At 38.2% G+C, this 22,282-nt stretch overlaps 1 protein-coding gene across 3 annotated transcripts in view; it reads right to left on the bottom strand.

The window, feature by feature from the left end:
- NTN4 (netrin 4) overlaps nt 1-22,282 on the bottom strand; it is a 107,316-nt gene that overhangs the window by 72,384 nt on the left and 12,650 nt on the right. The window lies entirely within an intron of this gene.

Below are 22,282 nucleotides of genomic sequence, written 5' to 3'. Positions count from 1 at the left end.
TTCAGCCAGACTGCTACTGTTAGTCATCTAAGTTGTTTCCAACTTTTCAGTATAACATTACAATGTACAGTCTTGTAGCTAGAATATGGAAGTTTATAATAATATCCTGACACATTTCCAAATGAGAAAATCAAGAGTTAAAGGAATGCATAGTTGTTGTTATTTTAATTTTTTTTAAAATATTAATTGATTAATTTATTTTTTTTTTTTTTTTTTTTTTGTGGTACACGGGCCTCTCACTGTTGTGGTCTCTCCTGTTGCGGAGCACAGGCTCCGGACGCGCAGGCTCAGTGGCCATGGCTCACAGGCCCAGCCGCTCCGCGGCATGTGGGATCTTCCCGGACCGGGGCACGAACCCGCGTCCCCTGCATCGGCAGGCGGACTCTCAACCACTGCGCCACCAGGGAAGCCCTTAATTTACTTTTTGGCTGTGTTGGGTCTTCGTTTCTGTGCGAGGGCTTTCTCTAGTTGCAGCAAGCGGGGGCCACTCTTCATCACGGTGTGCGGGCCCCTCACTATCGCGGCCTCTCTTGTTGCGGAGCACAGGCTCCAGACGCGCAGGCTCAGTAGTTTGTGGCTCACGAGCCTAGTTGCTCCGTGGCATGTGGGGTCTTCCCAGACCAGGGCTCGAACCCAGGGCTCGAACCCGTGTCCCCTGCATTGGCAGGCAGATTCTCAACCACTGCGCCACCAGGGAAGCCCCGGAAGGCATAGTTTTAAAAGCTATCTGAGTTTCTTGAATGAATCATGGACCCTTTCCTACATAATCTTTGGAATCTTCACATTTCTCTGGTCTTGCCTCACTTCTCTAATCCTGGAATCCCTCAAACTTTGCCTAAGGATCTGGATTCTTGGCTTAGGTTCTGCCATTTCTTATGCCCCACTAAAACAAAGAGATCTTTAAGAAGTTCTGAACAGGTTAGAATCACCTATATGTTCTTTCTTTTCTAGAATACTTACAAAAAACTCTCAATAATACTGAAAGTTAGTAAAAATTGTATTCTTTATGTCTTATTTATACTCTGAGATAGAAATTTCAACAGAGTATTAACACAGTGTGAACAGAATAAGAAGTCGAGGAAGTATTTGGTACATAATAATCAAGGAATTCTTTCAGTATTGAACTCATACCTGACATATTGCTTTGTACCTAAAGTTTTATTGCCTGTGTTGAATCATAATAATTTGAGAAACTTAGTTATCACATTAAAAAAAGCTTTTCAGCTGCTAGCTTGAGGAATATTTCAGGTCCAAGTTGATTACCCATCCCACAGACTCCTCTGGCACTTGCTTTCCATGACAGCATTTTTACACTAGTACATTGTTATTGCCTATTTACTTGTCTGTATCTCACATTAGACTCTGCTCAGTGGGCAGGCATCTTGTTTGTCTGGTTAACAGCTGTGTCCCCCAGCATGTCCCACAGTCTTTGGCATATTGTAGCATTTCCTAATTATGTTGAACGAATAAATGAATGAATGATTTCTCCAAATAGCATTTTTTAAAAGGAGAAGCCAAATAGGGAATAGGGTTTAGAAAAATAAAGAAAGCAAGATGGTCTTACCACCAGTTCTGCACTCTTGATGAGGAGCGTGTGAACACACACATTTGCATAAATACCTATGTAAAAATAGGTAATACATTTCAAACGGCTTTATGGATTCTTTCTCTTCAGTAGCACACAAGATCTTTCATGTTCTTCAGAAAGCAAATCAGGCAGGCATGAGCAAGCACCCAAACACATACAAATACTAGATATTTCCCATGGTTTCTGGTCTAGTTACCAAAAATAGAAGCTTCAGGATCATAACTGCAACTGTTATTTAATGGTTTTTGAAACCCTAGACATCTTCATATTCTCAAAAGAGCAGCTTTTGGTTTCATTGATTTTCTCTATTTTTCTATTTCATTTTTGCTTTTATCTTTATTACTTTCTTCTGCTTCCTTTGGGTTTAATTTTCTTTTCTTTTACTAGTTTCTTAAAATGGAACTGTAGATCATTGATTTGAGACCTTCTTTTCCCCTAAGTGCTTCTTTAGCTGCAGCTCATAAATTTTTCTATGTTGTGTTTTCATTTTTAATTCAGTTCAAATGCTTTCTAATTTTCCTTTTGATGTCTTCTTTGACCCATGGGTTATCCAAAAATATGTCATTTAACTTCCAAATATTTGGGGATTTCCCAGATACCTTCCTATTATTGATTTCTAAGTAATTCCTTTGTGGTCAGGGAATATACTTTGTATAATTTGAATCCTTTTACATCTATTGGTACTTGTTTTATGGCCCAGAATATGGTCTATCTTGATAAATGCTCCCATGCCCTTGAAAAGATTGTATATACCACTGTTGCTGGTGAAGTGTTATATAAATGTTAATCAGATCAAGCTGGTTGACAGTGTTATTCAAATCATCTGTGTCCTCACTGATTTTCTCTACTTGTTCTGTCAACTTCAGAGAGAAAGTTGTTGAAATCTCCAACTATAATTATCAATTTATCTATTCCTTCTTGCAGTTCTTGCTTCATGCAATTTGAAGCCTTGTTATTAGGTGCATAAACATGTAAGGTTGTTATATTCTCTTGACTAATTGGCTCTTGATCAGTATGAAATGTCCCTCTTTATCCCTGGTAATATTCTCTTATCTGAAATCTACTTTGTCTGATAATAATATAGCCACTATCAAAAGCTTTTGATTAGTGTTAGCATGGTATATCTTTTTCCATTCTTCTCCTTTTAACTTACTTATGTCTTAATATTTAAAGTGGATTTCTTATAAGCATCATAATTGTGTCTTTTAAAATTTTTTATTCAATTTGATAATCTCTGCCTTTAATTGGAGTGTTTAGACCTTTTAAATTTAATGTGATTGTTGATATGGTTGTGTTTAATCTACCATCTTGCTTTTTGCTTTATATTCTGTCCCCTTCTTTTTCTCTCTTCTGTTGGATTGAACATTTAGGGTCCTTTTTACTTCTGTTTTTGTTTATTAGTCATAACTCTTTTAGAAAAAATAGTGATTGCTTTAGGGTTTATAGTATACATCTTTAACTTAGCACAGTCTATCTTTAACTAATGTTTATCACTTCACATATACTTTAAGACACTTACAGCAGTGTACTCCCATTTCCTCCCCTCAATCTGTGTTTTCATGCATTTGACTTCTATATGTATTATAAAGTCCATAACACATTGTTAATATTTTTTCTCTAAAAAGTCAATTATCTTTTAAAGAGATTTTAAAAATAAGAAAACAATTATTTTACATATAGCCACCTATTTTCCCTTTTTGATGATCTTCATGCCTTTGCAGAGATCTAGATATCCATCTGGTATCATTTTTCTTCTGCCTAAAGGACTTTTTTTTTAACATTTCCTGTAGTGCAGCTCTGCTGGTTTTTTGTTTTTTGCTTTTTATGCCTGAAAAATTCTTTATTTCTTCATTTAAAAAATATTTATGCATTTATTTATTTTTGGCTGCATTGGGTCTTCGTTGCTGCTGCGCACAGGCTTTCTCTAGTCGCGGTGAGCGGGGGCTACTCTTTGTTGCAGTGCACGGGCTTCTCATTGCAGTGGCTTCTCTTGTTGCGGAGCACAGGCTCTAGGCGCACGGGCTTCAGTAGTGGTGGCGTGTGGGCTCAGTAGCTGTGGCGCATGGCCTTAGTTGCTCCATGGCATGTGGGATCTTCCCAGACCAGGACTCGAACCCGTGTTCCCTGCATTGGCAGGCAGATTCTCAACCACTGTGCCACCAGGGAAGTCCCTTCTTCTTCATTTTTGAAAGCTATTTTTGCCAGGTATAGAAGTCTAGGTTAACAATTTTTTTTGCTTTCAGGATTCTGCCCCACTGTCTTTTGGCTTGCATTGTTTTTGTACAAAAGCTGCCATTCTTGTATTTGTTCTTTTGTACATAATGTGTTATTTTTCCCCCCTCTTGCTGCCTCAAGGTTTTCTCTTCACTATTGGTTGTTAAACTATTTGATTATGATGTGCCTTGGGGTATTTTTCTTCCTGTTTCATGTGTTTAAGGTTTGTTGTACTTCTTGGATCTGTGGATTTATAGTTACAGTCAAATTTAGAAAAATTTCAGCCATTATTTCTTAAATTTTCTGTTCCCCTCCTCTCTCTTCTCTCCTTCATGGACTCCAAGTACACATATATTAGATTGCTTGAAGGTGTTCCACAGTTCACTGATTTATTTATTTAAATTGCTGATTTATTTATTTATTTTTCTGCATTTTTTTCTCCCTGTGTTTCATATTGGATCATATTTCTATTGCTCTATATGGAACTTCACAAATCTTCGCTTCTGTAGTGTCTAACCTACTAATCCCATTCCATGTTTTTTTTTTTTTTTTTTCTCTGTGCCACGCAGCTTGTGGGATCTTAGTTCCCTGACCAGGGATCAGACCCAGGCCACCACCAGGGAAGCCTGTGAATTTTACCTTGTTGATTGCTGGGATATTTTTGTATTCTTGAGTTCTTTTCTGGGGTGCAGTTACTTGGAGATAGCTCGCTCCTTTTGAGGCTTGCTTTTAAGTTTTGTTAGGTGGGGCCGATGCATTCATTAGTATTGGGCTGGCTCTGCACTTTTACTCAGGCAGTACCCTTCTAGTTACTCTACTGATGCATCACAAGGTTGAATTATAAGGTTTTCCACTCTGGCTGACTAGTCCTGGTCCTATATAACCTCTGAGGATTTTCTCCCTCTGTCCTTTAGGGTGGTTCTTTCTCTGGCCACAGGTAGTTTTCTTAAACACATGTGTTGATCAGTACTCAGTTGCAGACTTGAGGGGGACCATCTGTAGATCTCTGGAAGCCTCTTCCAGTGCAGCTCTTTCTTCTCTGGTACTCTGCCCTGCAAACTCTAGCCACCTTGGCCTTCCCAGACTCTCAGCTCTTTAATTCAGGAAATCCATTAGGCTCCTCCTAGGTTCCTCCTCCCTGTACTCCAGCCTGGAAACTCCAGGCAATAAGCTGGGGCAATCATAGGGTTCACCTCATTTGCTTTTGCTCTCCCAGGGATCACTGTCCTCTGCTGCCTGATGTGCAACACCTGAAAACATGGTTCATATATATTTTGTCCATTTTTTTTTTTCAAGTTGTTTCAGGCAGTAGGGTTAGTCTGGTTCTCGTTATTGCATCTTGGCTGAGAGCTGAAGTCTAAAGAACCAAGAGAGCTTAATTGTATAAAATACAATTTATAAAACTGTAATTGGACTAAGCCCTTATTTTTGTATAAAAATATCATAGAAATGACATATTGAAAATTTCATAATAAAGCTAGAAGTGTGGTTCCATTCCGCAGATAAAAAGGCTTGAAGAACAAATGAGTTTTCTTATGGGGCTTATCAAACTAAGAAATAGGAAAAATAATTGAAAACATAAGCATTTAAACTTTATAAGTTTATTCGATAATTCAATTTTGGTAATTTGTATATTTTAATAGACAGGTAAACCTTCACTATAACTTTCTTTATAATTTATGATACTTATTATAATCTTCTACTTTATATTTTTATGTTTATGCTATGCTGTGATTCATCTTTGTATTCCCATGTACTACTGTCTGATAGATTCTCAACAATACATATTGAAAGACTGAGTCAATAGAGAATCATGTTAAGACAGATTTATTTTTATTTTCTGATACAAGAATAATAATATGGGAATTCCCTTGCGGTCTGGTGTAGGAATCTGCGCTTCCACTGCAGAGGGCACGGGTTTGATCTCTGGCCAGGGAACTGAAATCCCACACGCTGCATGGTGTGGCCACCCTCCAAAATAATAATAATATAAATATAATAAAATTTTATTTATATAATGTGAATTTTATTCATAAGAGAATATACTAGGCACATAGTACTTCACAAGAAACTTTATCATCTTAAAGGTATCTTAGTTGTTTGCTAATCTTATACCACTTAAAAGTTTTACTTAAAAATTTTACTTTAGGGCTTCCCTGGTGGCGCAGTGGTTGAGAGTCCGCCTGCCGATGCAGGGGACGCGGGTTCGTGCCCCGGTCTGGGAAGATCCCACGTGCCACGGAGCGGCTGGGCCCCTGAGCCATGGCTGCTGAGCCTGCGCGTCCAGAGCCTGTGCTCCACAACGGGAGAGGCCACAACAGTGAGAGGCCCGCGTACCGCAAAAAAAAAAAAAAAAAAAAAAAATTTACTTTATTGAAAAAAATGGATTTACTATTAGTCAATATTAAAATACTTTTTGAGTACCAAATCTGAATAATGTATTTTCAGTAATAAATTTACACCAACTGCCAGGATGACAACCCATTTAGAGAGGAATCCCTGGTACTTTTGCCTAATATAATCTACAGTAATAACTAACTCTAAATTAGAAAAATAATCATACTTCTTCCCTACTCTACTTAAGCCTGGTTAGAGTAACATCTGTATTAAGAAATATTTCCTTTACAGATGCCTTTTTTCTTCTTGATTTCATTTTTTTAAAATATGTAAAACATTTTTGCTTCCATAGGCAAAACTATAATATAGAGTCTATCTAGAAAAGTCTTATATTATTGATGGCCTCTCCCTCCTCTGAAGGCAGTGCCTTTTATTTGTTCTTAGTTTTCCTTCCAGTGTTTCTTTTGGAAATATATATATATATATATGTTTTATTCCCTTTTAAAAATTATGTTAAATATAAAAATATATTTACCTCTTTTTCAATGGAAAAAGAAAAAAAAAGAAATATTTCCAATTACATTATAAAGCCATCATTTGTTTTATGTGGTTGTTCACTAGTTGTTTACAAATAGCATCTGATAAATTCATTTGAATCTCATAACTACTACACATTGACAACTGTTCTGTATATTGTTAGGTTGATGACACACCTAAGACCTAAACATAGAAACTGATATATTTGTCTTCATTTCTGCTGTTTATCAAGCTATCTCAAAACTGCAAATTCCCATACTTAAAAAGTTCCTAAAATTTAGTGCGATTCACACACTCTAGTTTTATATTGTCACCACGCAAACAAGGATGGCTTTATGTCCCTTGACTTCTGAAGTTAGTTGCTGGCACCATTTAAGTTGAGGTTTTAGGAATCTGAGACGAAAAGCTCAAAGAGCACAGATTCTTTGAGTACATGTACCCTAATATGTTTTTGAAACCAGCTTTCTGCTTTCCTGGGTAGGTAACCTTTGGGAAAGTATGTGAAGTTTCAGGCTTTTTAAGGGTTGCTGTGAGTGGAGAGTTCCGGTTTCATGGAGAGAGAAGGCTGGACAAGGAAAAGATAGCATAATTAACAGGTGGGCATCTGTGGCGGAGCAGCTGGTTGGTTTAATTTTAGAACATTTGTCCTTGTCTGTGCCACTTTAAGTGGAGCACCTACTTGTCTTAGAGAAGTGTGTCTGTCTTTGGGCAGTGCCAAAATCCTTTTGCTTATACTCTAGAGCATTAAGCACCCTTTTTCATCAGATAGCCCACCTTTTAAAGTGGGAGAGTCTTATCTACTCAACTAGTTCTTCTAAGATAGGACAATATAAGCTAATAAAGCTCTCAATGGAGCAAGCTGAGGAATGCAGTGCACTCAAGTGACTTACTTGTACTATAATAACCTCGATTTGTAAGTACACAAAAGCCTCTTTGCATGTTTCAAGGGCATATTTACAGTTTTAAAATGATGAAAAGGCAGCTTCTTAAATATCTTCAGGGGGAAGGGAAACGACAGAACTGCAAGGAGGAACAAGAAACAAGACAGAAGACCAAAATAAAAATAAAGATCGGGGCTAAAAATAAATTTTAAAACATTTTTCAATACATTTGGAATCCTAGCTTTTCCTTTGCCCTCAGTACTTGGAGTCATAGGATTTGAGTGTCAACAGAGTCCTTAGCAATTGATGATCTAGTCCGACTAGTGGAAACTGAGACGCAGAGCGCTCAAAGTGATTTGCCAAAGGTCAATCCATAGGCTTGTGACAGAGCTAAGACTAGTACCCAGTTTCCTGACCTCCAATCTAATGATTTTTCCATTATATCCCACTTTATACTTGTTTGGCAGCTAGCCATTCCTGAATTAAAGTTACATTTAAAGTGGAGGATTAAGGAAAATATTATATATGATTTATCCCATTTCCACTTGTCATGTTAATAATGGATGGGACTAACTGTGCCTGCCACCTTTATTTTATTAATGGATGTGAATAACTGTACCCTTCATAAAAGTAACGATACCTACTCTTGTTTGGCTCACAGGGATACAGTGAAGATTTTTAAAAAGATATCAGATATAGAAACACCTTGAAAAATTACTGCTCTTTATAAATAAAATTGATTGGTGAATAGCTTTTTATTAGGGACCTGCCTTGTTTTTGCCAGTCTCTCTTCTTTGGGACTGAGCCCTATCAGTAAAAGCAGCCCAGTGGCTAGGATTCATTGACGGGCCCTTCAGATGTAGATTGTATGTCAACCTGAGTAACTTCTCAGCATTTACCTTCTGTTTTCTAGAACCATGTTCAGCCTACAGTCTGTAATACACTCTGCTTCATCTTGGATCCCTGATACCTTCTGTTTGCCTCACCAATGCTGGAAATTGCATGCATGATCTCTCTGCTTTTGCTGCCTGTGAAAATTCCAATTCTTGCTCCCTCTCTGTGTACTCAACTTTATATACTCCAAGTCATACTGAACACTTTCTGTTCCTAGAAAGCACCATGGTCTCTCTCCCTTCCCTTCCCAGCCTATGCCCATAAAATTCTACTGCCTGGAATACTTTTCACACCTCTTTGCCACTGTCACCCACTGCTTGACCCCCTTACTTGGCCAACTCATTACCTATCTTTTAGGTGTCATCCTAGATGTCACTTTCTTCACCATTCCTCTCCACTGCACGCCTAGACAAGATGTTCTTTCAACGTGCTACTTCAAGCACCTGTTATTTCTTTCAGACTTAAAACTTAACCATGTCTATTTTAATTGCTTATATTCCTCTCTAGACTGTGAGCCCCATTAGTGCAGAGGGCCTTGTTTGCTTGCCTACCAGTGTACAGCGAACGCTTGGCACATAGAAGAGTTAACACATATTTGTGGAAATATGATACTCATGCTTGATAAGGATTTACATGTCACAAACTGCGTTCACCTTTATTTATCTCATTTCATCCTTACAGTAAACCTATGGTGTGGTTATTATTCATTTCCATTTTTCAGATATAGAAACCCTGAGAAGGTGTTAGTTGACATGTCCAAACTTACCTACCTAGTAAGTGACAGAGCTAGTACTTGAACCCAGGTTGTTGGAGTCCAAGTTCAGTGTTATTACCATTACATCACAACTAATTTTGTTTGGTTATAGAATAATTAAAAGTCTAAAGCAAGTGATCAGGGGATATAAATAATTGGAGCAGGAGAATAAATCTGGCAAAGAGAAGAGCTTGAACCATGGTGGAGGCAGTGGGGGAAGGGTGGGGCAGAACACCCATAGGTGAGAGGCAAAAAAAATGAATATTAGAACAAAAACTAAGAACTAAAGGCTAAGTTTTAGGGGCCACTCATAGTTAGAGGCCAGAAGAAAGGAGATGAGCCAGAAATAATACAAAAGAAGGATCAGTGAGCAATGTAGGAAAATAGTGAAAATTCATTTTCCTAAAAGCCAAAGGAAGTGAGAATGCAAAGAAAGAAAATGTAGTTATTAATGGCAAATTCAATTCAGGAGGCAAGGAAGAAGATTGAGAAAAAAAATGGGGGAGGGGTTGGCTGGCTCACAGAAGACTTTTGAGAGCCTAGATGGAATAAGGAACGGTTTGTAAAGGTTTCAAGAAAGAATAAGGGACAAAGTAAAGGAAGCAAGAAAGAAGCAATTGAAGAATTTTGGCAGTTTGTTTATTCATTCATCCATTGATAGACATTTGGGTTGTTTACAGATTTTGGCTATTATGAATAAAAGTGCTAAGGTCATTCACATAGAAGTCATTGTGAGAACCTAAGTTATTTTTCATGGGTACTTAGAGGAATTTCTAGGTGGTTTGATAAGAGCGTGTTTAACTTTATTGGGAATTGCAAGTCTGTTTTCTAAGGTAATTGTACTATTTTGCATTTCTCCTAGCAATGTATGGTGAAAATTTTAGTTGCTACACGTTCTCACCAGCACTTGGTATTGTCAGTCTTCTTAATTTTAGCCTTGATAGTGAATGTGAACAGTCTCTCATTGTGGTTTTAATGTGCATTTCCCTGTTGACTAATGGTGTTGAGCATCTTTTCATGTGTTTATTTGATATACGTCTTCTTTGGTAAAGTATCTGTTCATATCTTTTGCCATTTTTATTCTTGTTGTTTTTCTTCTTGTTGAGTTATGAGTTGTGATATGTAAATATATATTCAGATATGTGATTGGCAAATACTTTCTTCCAGTCTGAGGTTTGTCTTTTTCATTTTCTTAATGGTGTCTTAAAAGCAAAAGTTTTTAAATTTTATGAAATTCAATTATAAATATTTTCCTTTTATGATTTGTGCTGTTTGTGTCCCAGATAAGAAATTTTTGCCTAACTCAAGGTTATAAATATTTTCTCCTAGAAGTTTTATTGTTTTACCTCTTACATTTAGATATACAGTCCATTTCAAGTTAATTTTTCTATATGGTGTGAACTAAGTGCTGAGAACTAAGTTTTTTTTTTTCTTTCTTCTTCTTCTTCTTTTTTCTTTTTTTGCATGTGGATATCCAATTATTCCAGCACTGTTTGTTGGAAAGACTAGCTTTTCTTCATTGAATTACCTTGACGGCTTTGTTTGGTATAGTTTTCTTCATGTTTCTTTTGTTTGAAGTTTATTGATCTTATTAGATCTGTGGATTTATACTTTCCATCAAGTTTAGAAAAGATTTGCCTCTCATTTCTTAAAAAAAATTTTTTTTGTCCTCTGCTTCTCCTTTTAGATTCCAACTACATGAATGTCAGATCACTCAATATTGTCCCACAGTTCACTAATACTCTTTTCATTTAATTCTCTTTTCTCTATGTACTTCATTAATGTATAGTTTTCATTGTTATGTTGTCGGGTTCACCAGTTTTTTCTTCTGCACTATCTAATCTGCTGTTAATCCCTTGCAGTATATTTTCATTTCAGATATTGATTTTTTCATCTTTAGAAGCTCCATTTGGATCTTTTTTTATATCTTCTATTTCTATCTTCAATGTGTTTGTGTTTTCTTCAACATATGGAGCATATTTATAATAGCTGCTTTAATTGCCTTTGTTTGCCCATTCTATCAGCTGTGTCATTTCTGATTATGTTTCTATTAATTGATTTTTCTTCTGATCAGGAGTCATATTCTCATGGTTGTTTTTTTTTTTTTTTTGATCTTTTATGTTATTTTATTTTTATTGGAGTACAGTTGATTTACAGTGTTGTGTTAGTTTCTGCTGTACAGCAAAGTGAATCAGTTATACACATACATATATCCAATTTTTTTTAGATTGTTTTCCCATTTGGTCATTACAGAGTATTGAGAAGAGTTCCCTGTGCTATACAGTAGGTCCTTATTAGTTACCTATTTTGTATATAGTAGTGTGTCATGGTTGTTAATTTTGATTAAACATTAAACATTTGTAAATATTATGTTGCTGGTTGCTGGATTTTGATGCATTTCTCTAAGTTGGGTTAGACTTTGTTCTGCAGTTAATTTACTTGGGGTCAAATTGTTTTGAGCATTGTTTTTAATTTTCGTTAGGGTGAATCCAGTTTAGTCTTTATTCTAGAGCTAATTTAACCCCACTAGTAAGGCCATCTGAGGACCCTTCTGAGAACCCTTCCCAGTGCCTGTGAGTTATGAGGTCTCTCCACTTTGGGTGGTAGGAACATGAACTATTCTCAGCCTTCTGGGAATACTAGGAATTGTTCAGCTAGCCTCTGCATTCTATCAGTTCTTTTCCCCCTCTCATAGAGTTTTAGCTCACACATAAGCAGCTCAGTATTCAGCCAAAGATTTGAGGGGACCTTTGGACAGATCTTTGGACTTCTCTCTTTCTGCAGCTTCCTCTTTTCCAGTATTCTTCCCCACAAATTCTAGCTGCCTTGGCCTCCTTGAGCACTGATCTCCTCAAGTCAGTGAGATCACTGGACTCTGGGTTCCCCTTCCTATGCCATGCCTTAGAAATGCCCCATCAATAAGCTGGACAGTCACAGGGCTTGTCATATTTGTTTCCCCTCTCAGAGATCAGTCTTGTGCTGCCTGTTGGCCAGCCTGAAATAATTGTATCACATATTTTTTCCTCGTCTTCTAGTTTTTTAATGTGGAAAGGTAATTCCTACAGCAGTTAATCCTTCACAAGCAGAAGCAGAAATCCCATTTCAAATTGCTAACTTTTAATATGTTGCAACTTCTTGAGTGTCAGAAATGAGACAAAAGGGAAAACCTAACTGATTTTAAGGAGATCACTTTGAATACTTAAATGTAATTATTCTTTCTTTCTTATTCCTTCCCTATCCATCTCCCTTTCCTCCCTAAAGGGTAGAGGATTCTACCTGAGATCTTTCCCTTGAGCAAATGAAACTTGCAAATGAAACTGCTTTCTATAATTTGTTGTATTTTGAGGTGTACTCAGTATTTAAGGAGCAGAAACCACAGTGTTGCAGATATCCCCCCCTTTTTTTTTTCAAAGTAGATGATATTACAATAGCTCTGAGTAGCTATTTCATTTACTGAATTAAAAGTTCCTAGGGTTTCACTTTGGCCCTGCTGTCATTCAACACGATCAGAACAAAGCTCTTTACCCTCTTCTGTGCCTCAGCTGCTTAACTGTAGTATCAAGGTACTTTCATGCGGAATGTGTAAAATTGTGCACATGGAAAAGTGAATTTTCCTGAAGCACAGCAATTGAGATATTCCTTTAAATGATGTGCACTAAAAGCGTCAGCCTTGGATCTCCAGTTTACTTACAAAACCTACCCACACTGAAAAAAGATAAACCATGAACACTCAGTTGTTAAGACCCAGAAGAATTCTCTAAGTCTACTATATCTACATTTCCATAAATACGTAGTTCTTTTCTTTTATCCTCCTCTTTAAGAGTAAGACAACTCAAAAAAAAAAAAAAAAAAAAGAGTAAGACAACTCTTAAACGCTAACAAGACTGAATGCCAGGAAAATTGTCCATTGTGGCAAAAATTTTCAGCCATTTTTTCATGTTAAAGGCTTTAAAATTTTTATTCCCCTCTGTTTATCTCCTCCATTAATCTTCCTTATAAAAATGCATATATACATATAAGTTAAAAACAAACACTTTCCCTAACTATGTACCATAGAAAACCACAGATGGCAATTGGCTTGACTTTATTTTATTTTATTATTTTTTACTATAAATTTATTTACTTATTTATCTGTCTGCGTTGGGTCTTTGTTGCTGCACGCAGGCTTTCCTCTAGTTGCGGCATGCAGGGGCTACTCTTCATTGCAGTGCATAGGCTTCTCATTGCAGTGGCTTCTCTTGTTGCAGAGCACAGGCTCTAGGCACCCGGGCTTCAGTAGTTGTGGCATGTGGGCTCAGCAGTTGTGGCTCTTGGGTTCTAGAGTGCAGGTTCAGTAGTTGTGGCGCATGGGCTTAGCTGCTCCACAGCATGTGGGATCTTCCTGGACTAGGGCTCGAACCCGTGTCCCCTGCATTGGCAGGAGGATTCTTAACCACTGTGCCACCAGGGAAGTCCCAATTAGTTTGACTTTAAAACTAGCTTTCTTATTGAACATTTGTGTGCCTATTGGAGGATTTCCATAATGCAAACCTCCACTAGAATGTGCTTTCAACTTTTCATTCAGGAGACTTAATCAGGAGCAACCAAAATGTACTGCTTAAGGTTTAAAAAATATATCAAACTTTAAACACTGTTACCCTGGAGGGGAGATCCTGGCTACAAAACAAATAGACTTCAAAGGGACCTCCTGACTTTCTCTAAACCACAGATAAATATTTGCTATTACTATGGTAATAGGTAGCATAGGGCCACTTTGTCCTTCACTTGTAGGAGACCTTGAAGATAGGTGTTGATCGCCACCATGAAAAGTTTTCCCAGTAGAGATAAATCTCATACACCTTTTCCCATTAAGTTCTAGTCTGACATACAAGGATTAATTGCAAGAGATTAATTAAAGAAGAGAGCTGAAAGCTAATTAGAAGGAGAAACTTGCAGAAATAAAAGCCAATAAACTGGCTTAAAAGATAAAAAGTAGATATTATTTTCTCTACTTTGACCTACATGTAATGAAGTACAATCAGTTCAACTGAAAGACTGGTATCCCTAATTTATATGTTTGTAGAGATAGAAAACAAGGGACTTCCCTGGTGGCGCAGTGGTTAAGAATCCGCCTGCCAGGCTTCCCTGGTGGCTCAGTGGTAGAGAATCCGCCTGCCAATGCAGGGGACACAGGTTCGAGCCCTGGTCTGGGAGGATCCCACATGCCGCGGAGCGGCTGGGCCCGTGAGCTACAACTACTGAGCCTGCGCGTCTGGAGCCTGTGCTCCGCAACAAGAGAGGCCGCGATAGTGAGAGGCCCGCGCACCGCGATGTAGAGTGGCCCCCGCTCGCCACAACTAGAGAAAGCCCTCACACAGAAACGAAGACCCAACACAGCAAAAATAAATAAATTAATTAAACTCCTACCCCAAACATCTGAAAAAAAAAAAAAAAAACACCATGTTCCTTCAATGAGCCAAGTTCTTTCACAATATTATTATTTATAAAAAAAAAAAAAAAAAGAATCCGCCTGCCAATGCAGGGAACACGGGTTCGAGCCCTGGTCTGGGAAGATCCCACATGCTGCAGAGCAACTAAACCCGTACGCCACAACTACTGAGCCTGCGAGCCACAACTACTGAAGCCCGCATGCCTAGAACCCGTGCTCCACAAGAGAAGCCACTGCAATGAGAAGCCCGTGCACCGAAACGAAGAGTAGCCTCCACTCGCCACAACTAGAGAAAGCCCGTGCAACAAAGACCTAACGCAGCCAAAAATAAATAAATAAAATAAATTTATTTAAAAAAAAAAAATCCGCCTGCAAATCCAGGGGACACGGGTTCAAGCCCTGGTCCGGGAAGATCCCACATGCCGCAGAGCAACTAAGCCCATGCGCCACAACTACTGAGCCTGTGCTCTAGAGCCCACGAGCCACAACTACTGAGTCTGCACGCCTAGAGCCCATGCTCCACAACAAGAGAAGCCACTGCAATGAGAAGCCCACACACTGCAAGGAAGAGTAGCCCCCACTCTCCACAACTAGAGAAAGTCTGCACAGAGCAATGAAGACTCAACATAGCCAAAAATAAATAAATAAAAAATTTTTTAAAAGATGGAAAACAATAAATACTATAAAATTAGTCTATGTTTCCTTCCACTCCAGAGTAGAGATTTATAGAGAAGAACTGGAAGTACAGAATTTTCAGGATGTTTAAGCCATTGAGCTTACAGAGCATGAAAGCCCATAACAAAAATCCTGACCTCCAAAGAGAAACAAATTAAATCTCACTTCAGTTTCTAAAAATGTTTTTTTCTCATACTTTAGATAAGAAAAAGACATTTCCAACCTGGATAGATTGCAAGCTTGGCTAATATAAATCCTAATTGTGTCTCTTATCAGCAGTGTCATTTCTGAGTGATGACAGAGCTGTGATTAAAGATAAAATTCCAGGTCTATGTGACATTAAGCCTTTTAATCAAAGAAGCATTTATTCATTCAACCATTATTTATTGAGGAGATACTTTGTATCAGGCACTGTGCTAGGTACTCTGGATACAAAACTGAATAAGAAAAATCAGTCATGTGTAGGATTTCAGTTGTTCCCTAATTCTTGAAAATTGAGCGAGCTCTGTTAAAAGTGGTGTAAGAAAACAGCCCAAAATATTATTTTTTTAAATCAGAAGAGCACGTAAGGCCGTTTAACCAAATTTCTCAATGCTGGAAGTTCCTCTAGAATGGCTGATACCCATCTGTTCTCTATTAGATCCCACACCCTCATCAGGCAGCATATTTCATTTTTTGATGATTCTAATTATCAAAAAGTTCCTCTGTGTTAAGCTAGATCTGTCCTCTGTAACTCTAATACTGATCTTGAAGCTACACAAAATAAGTCTATTTTACTTTCAACAAGCAAGTCCTTCAAACATTTAATGGCAGCCACCAACTTCACTTTCATTTTCCAGGTTAAATATCTACAGTGTCTCATATCATGTAGTTTTTAGGCCATTTACCACTCTGGCTAGGTAGCAAGTGACCTCTGTTTTATTTATATATGTAAGCAACCGATGACACTATTTTCCTCACATTTCCCCCTCTAAGATGTCAAACAAATTCTAAACTCTACTGCTGAACATTTTTTTCTAATTCTTTTTCAATCCAAATGCATTTCAAAGGTTTTTCTGTAACCTAAGGAATATTCAGATTTTAAAACACCTATAGTATTTCAATACAGCTATTTGGGAAGAAATGGAGTTGATGAGTAGGGACAGTGGTATGAAAGTAAAAAAAAAAAATGAATTCACCATGAGAATATTATTTATGTAGCCTACTGAACACCCACCTACAATCACGGTAAAACAGGGAGGCAAGATTGCCATTCCAGTGTCATTATTTTGGGAGGTAGGGAAGGGAAGAGTCACTTCTATATCTGAATAGAATGTCGTAACATTATCTGCATATTTCCATAGTATCTGTCATTGTATTATTTAGTTCATGAGAAAATAATATTCCTGGTTACACACCAACTAAACTGACAGGCAAACTGGCAGGTAAGGCTGATGTAACGCAGCGGGGTTGGGGGTGGCCACAGCAGTCTAAATATTCAGTAGGTACATATGAACAGAATTGGTTCCCCCTGTCTCCATAAGCAGCTGAAGGGATGAAGGTGACTGGTTGAAACTGACCAGGAGATTAAAATGGCCTCTGAGGATGAAAGTACCAGCAGCCAGCTCCACAAGTAACATATCCTTCTGGTTACACTTAAGGCACCTGCTAGAACGTCCATAAGTAGCTAAATGCTTTCTCAAGTGGGCTTTTTAAAAAGGAGAACTAAAAAGGAACAGCAATAATACATCACTGAACTCTTGGCCCATGAATTTCCACGTGCGCCTGGTGCATATTTTATAAAGTTCTTGGAAAACAGGTGTTTCCCACCTGTTCTGGTTACAGTATTTCAAACTGATAATCTTTTAAACATGTTATAACTCCCTGACTAACTTGAACAGGACTTCAAGAGAGACTTTTTCAAGCATATTGTTTTAAAAGACCATTTATTTTAACAACAAACCTACCATACAAAGTCATGAAGAGTATCTATTCTTAACAAAAGAATAAAGACAAGTCCAAATAGGGAATCCAGACCAGGGTCAGGAACTGAACTTTGCTCACTCACTCTGAGTTCCCTACAGAGCAACCTCTTACTAGGATCACTTGGAGATTCCTCCTTGAGTCCGAAATACCAACAAGGTGTAGATGGATACATTTTTTTTCAGTTTTGATAAGAAGTTTTACTTTAAGCTCATACTTATCTCTTAACATAACTTTGCCATCTAAAAATATCTTTTAAAACTTAGTTCTTTATCTTGTACTTGACATTCATAATATAGTTTTAAAAGAATTTGTAGAGTCACAATAGATATGAAGAGACATGAATTGTTCTTTGTACATCTGATTTGTTCATTTTTCTCTAAATCTAACTCCTTCTAGTCTATTTTTGCCTGTTTGTGAAGATGACTGGGCTACTGCTTTAATAAACAAAGTATATAATTCTTTATATTCACTCTACTATGAAATGACCGAGACTGATGTGTTCTCTAATTAAACATCTGTCCAAAAGCACTAAGCAAAAATGTAGACCCTTGATGCTCTTGAAAAACATTGACAGTTAACCAATGTTAGTACAGGATGTCCCTAACTTACAAGTGGTTTGTGTTCTAAAAATTTATTTGTAAGTCAGTTGCCTGGCCTTTAGAATGCATTTTATGTCTATTTTTGTTTACTACTGTATCCCCAGAGCCTGAGATAGTGCTAGACACATAGTGGGCATCCAAATATTTGCTGATTGACTGGATGAAGTGACCTAGAAGTGCACTTCACTAATAACGTAATTGAACTATATTATTGTTAATAATAATTAGCATTTATAGAGCACTTAGCCATTTATAAAACACATTTATATGTGCCTTATTTTGTCCTTTCTCACATTGATTCAATTTACAAATGAAGAGTCTAAGACCCCTAAATTAAAGAGAGAGCCACTGAAACTACTTGAGAGGATTGGGTGTGAGATGCGGAACTTGAATTAAAGTGGTAACAGTGGAGGTGAGAACCAATTAGAGATAGAACCACCAGAACCTGGTGATGGACCTGATATGGGCCTCCAACTCCTACACTTATGCTATCACATTGCATGTAGAAATACAAGCTATAGATAAAATATCATCTATACATACAAAATAGAGACTCAGAGAGAGTAGGGACTCATTTCTTTTTCTGCTGACACCCTTTTCTTTAGCAGTTAAGTGACTTCCTTATGTTCAGTGGTTAAGAAGAAGGACCCATTCACCTTGCAAGAAATGAGATCTCCCCAAAAAGATTACACCAAAATTGAGGGCTCCTGCCTAGCTAGCAGGAAGACTGATGTGACTAGCTAAGCAGTATCCAGCCCAAGACCCCTGCTATTGGAGTAGTTTGGATGTAAAGAATTTTCTTAAGTCATTTACTTACTCTATGGCATAACCCATGTATTCAGAGGTGGATGAGACATTAAGGGGTCCTGAGACAAATCTTCAAATCTGTACACAAATCCTTTCTGTAACATCTCTCATAGAGGCTCACTCAGCCTTTGCTGAAACATTTCATGGGATGAGAAACTCAACGGATCTCACTTTTGTCTTTTGGATACATCCGTTTTTTAAAAAAGTCTTTCTTTGGTCAAACTCTTGCTTTCTGAAAGCATCAGAGTCCATTTAATCCCTCTTCAAACATCTGAAGAATGCTAGCAATTCCTGAACATCCATAAATCCTCTCTCACAGGCGAAATATCCCAAGTTAATTGTTCATGATATAATGAGGTTTCTAACTGATCTCACCAATTCTGCTCAGCTTTCTCTAAATAGGAATATCTTGACCTGAACATAATATTCTAGCTGTGCTTTGACTAGAGAACACAACAAAAGGACTATTCTCTTTTTGTTTGGAGCATTATTTTTCTATTAATGCAGCCTAAGACTGCATTAGCTTTTTTGGCAGTCATGATGTATTGTTGACTCACATTGAGATTACAGTCAAACGAAACCCTCAGGTCTTTTTCACATGAATGGCTGATAAGTCACACCTCTTTGGTGGTATTACAGCTGATTTTTGAAAAGAGGAATTTATCACTATTAAGTTTAATCTCATAAGTTTTGCTCAAGAATCTTTCACAACGTTCCCTGAGTTGTCTTTCTTAAACAGTTCTGATTATGTTATCCTTACCCAGAGCTACTGATTGATCTCCACTACCCACGGGACCCAAGTCCAAAATACTTTGCACACTAGACCCTGCATAATCTGAACTGAGCCTTCAGGGTTAGCCTCCTCTTCCCTTATCCCTCTCTCTTCTCCATTCCCCACCATTCCATACTCTTCAACCATTCTGAGCATTGACTTCTTCACACATGTGCACTTTTCCATGGAATTTCCTTCTCCACCTTTCAATTATTTTTTTATACTTTAAGAGACAGCAATTGAAAAGTACCGATCAGACTGTGAGCTCCCTGAAGGCAGGAATATACTACAGTGATGTTCAGATAATAAGAAAGAGACATAACTTACAAGTTTTATATTTTTAAGTTTTTTTGGTTCGATTTTTCAAAGAAAAGAATATTTAAACCTCTTTCTTCAAAGCTAGTTTCTCCTCCCAGCTCTAGAAATGCAGGTGAGTGGGGTTTGGCTTACTTGAAATAACATTTCTTAGGGATAGGGAGTAACAACTTTGGCAGTTTATCTGAGTGAACCAGATAGCTGCACAGGTTTGTCCAGAGGCCATGTCATAAGGTGATTGTTTTCCAGAAGCACAAAAAAACCCCACCTTTGCACCCAACACAGCACTGTGAAAAGAAGCCCAGCTGGAAGCACTGCAGGAGCAGAAGCATGAGGCCCTCTATTCAATCATTTCCAATGATTTCAATGAAAAACTAAACAAAATCCCCCAGTTAACCTTTACATGCACCTTCTGCTGTTTTCCAACAGGTGTTGATAGATTTGTACCTTTCCATCTAAACTGCAACCCTTTGTACCAGGCCTTTGCAGATTAGAAATAGAGCCTATGGTTTGGGTTTGCAAAGGGATGGAGGCTACGACATTGTTCTTGTTGAGAAATTGTACTAATTAACTATCTGCCTTAGGATCTGTCATCCTAAATGGCTAACTTAACAGACATTTAGCAAGTCATCTCTCAAACAGACTGTTTAGCGTGCCTGCAGACCAGGTGCTCTGCCATAGAGATGAACAACAAAAGGTAACAAATAGTTATTATAGATAATCTTAACAATAATAATGCCTCAGAGTTCATATATTTGATAAACAGCTATTTAGCAGGCAACATGTTAGATGCAAGTCTAGTGTTTCTCGAAGTGTGGTCTGGACTGCCTTAAGGAGCTCACAGAACAATGTGATAAACGCCATGACAGAGGTGAGCGTGTGATAAGGGTGCACAGGTGTAAGGCACATACATAGTGCACCTAACCCAGGATTTTGGAAAGAGGTGAAGTTTTAAGGAAAGTCCTTAAGGGTCAATAGCAATTATCTATCCTTTCATCCATCCATCCAAAAATATCTGAGTGACAACTTAGCTAAGTGGATGAGAGGTAGGACTTGGGGAGAGGAGCATCTCAGGAAAAGAAAGCATGTGTGCAAGGGTCAGAGGATAAGAAAGAGCATGGCACCTTGGGGTAATATGATGGTTCAATAGATAGAGCTGGAGGCTGGGGTATAAGCGGCAGTGAAGCGGCTGAGGCAGCAGGTATTAGAAAGGACCTAGCGTGCCCCATTAAACAACGTGGACTACGTTATGAGGAAACTGGAGAGTCAGTGAAGGGTTTTAAGCAGAGAAGTGACATTTTAGATTTCATAAAGATCCTTCAGAGTGTGGTATAGAGAATAGATTGGGAAGCAAGCAAGACAGAGTAGAGAGAACCTTCAGGAGAACATTGCAATAATACATAGAAATGATTTGCACCACCATTTGTAGCTGTGGGGATGGAGAGAAGCATACGTACTCAACAGACACTGCAGTAGCAGAATGGGACAGGCCCTGGGGACTGACTGAGGCTGGGTGAAGGAGAGAAAAGAATCGAGAATGAATCTCAGTTTTCGCCTTGATGGGTCTTTCTGGGTTAGACAGTGATGCTATTTGTTTAGGTTTTTATTTTCTCAGTGAGGTAAGAGGCAAACTCTTTGGCTGAGAGCAAGCAATGGGTGTGAGAAGGGGTTTTAGGGAGAGGAGAAGACACTTTGAAAGAGTCATTGCCGGAATGAAAGGGAGCTGATGGAAAAAGGATTTCCAGGGAAGTTTGAGGGCCAAATTCAGGCTGGAAAACAAATCTGTAGAGGTATCTCTCAGCACAATTGTGCTATTATTTTTCCCATTAGAGTTCAGCTATTTAGCTGAAGGAGCGAGAAGGTGAACAGTAGAATTGATCTAGAATGGGGATGTGATGGACAGACAAGGGGGCAATGGAGTTGAGAGAACTGACAGAAGATTCCAGAGAGAAAATCATGGGAGCAGGCTAGGTACCATGTCCATTTTTGCAGACAAATAGATATTTGGGGGCTAAAGAAGAGATAAAAGAAGTGGTCTAATGTGACATAACTAAATTGTTAAAGAGAAGAAATAAAAATTAGAAAGAAAAATGGCCAAAAGTAACAAACAGGATTGATAGAGCGTGTGGGCAGGAGTTGACGATTACCTTTCTGTTGTTGCAAACTATACCTCTTCACTACGTCCCCTGCCCCAGAAAGGATTCCCCAGTGGGCCTATGTTCTTCTGAACTTTGGTAATCATCAGAGAGAGAGCTATTGTTACAACAGGCTGAGTGTAGTGTCCTACCCCTTTGGGTGTGTTGGGATGGTGAACATGGGTTGTTGGAGAGTGAGGTGCCTAGTTCTTCTGACAGAGAAGTGGTTGATGTGGCCTCCATTTACTTTTGCTTTTTATTTGGAGGTGGGAGTGGAGTCAGAGGGTTATTCATTGGGACACAGAATATGAGAAAAATGTAGGCATCAATTACAAAAGGAACTGATGGAAAGCCTCAAAGACCTCAGCAAGGTCAGGTTGG

This window comes from Phocoena phocoena, chromosome 11 (assembly GCF_963924675.1).
Source record: "Phocoena phocoena chromosome 11, mPhoPho1.1, whole genome shotgun sequence".
Classification (NCBI taxonomy): domain Eukaryota; kingdom Metazoa; phylum Chordata; class Mammalia; order Artiodactyla; family Phocoenidae; genus Phocoena; species Phocoena phocoena.
The sequence above is the reverse complement of the archived record's forward strand: the minus strand, read 5'-3'. Positions and strand labels throughout refer to the sequence as shown.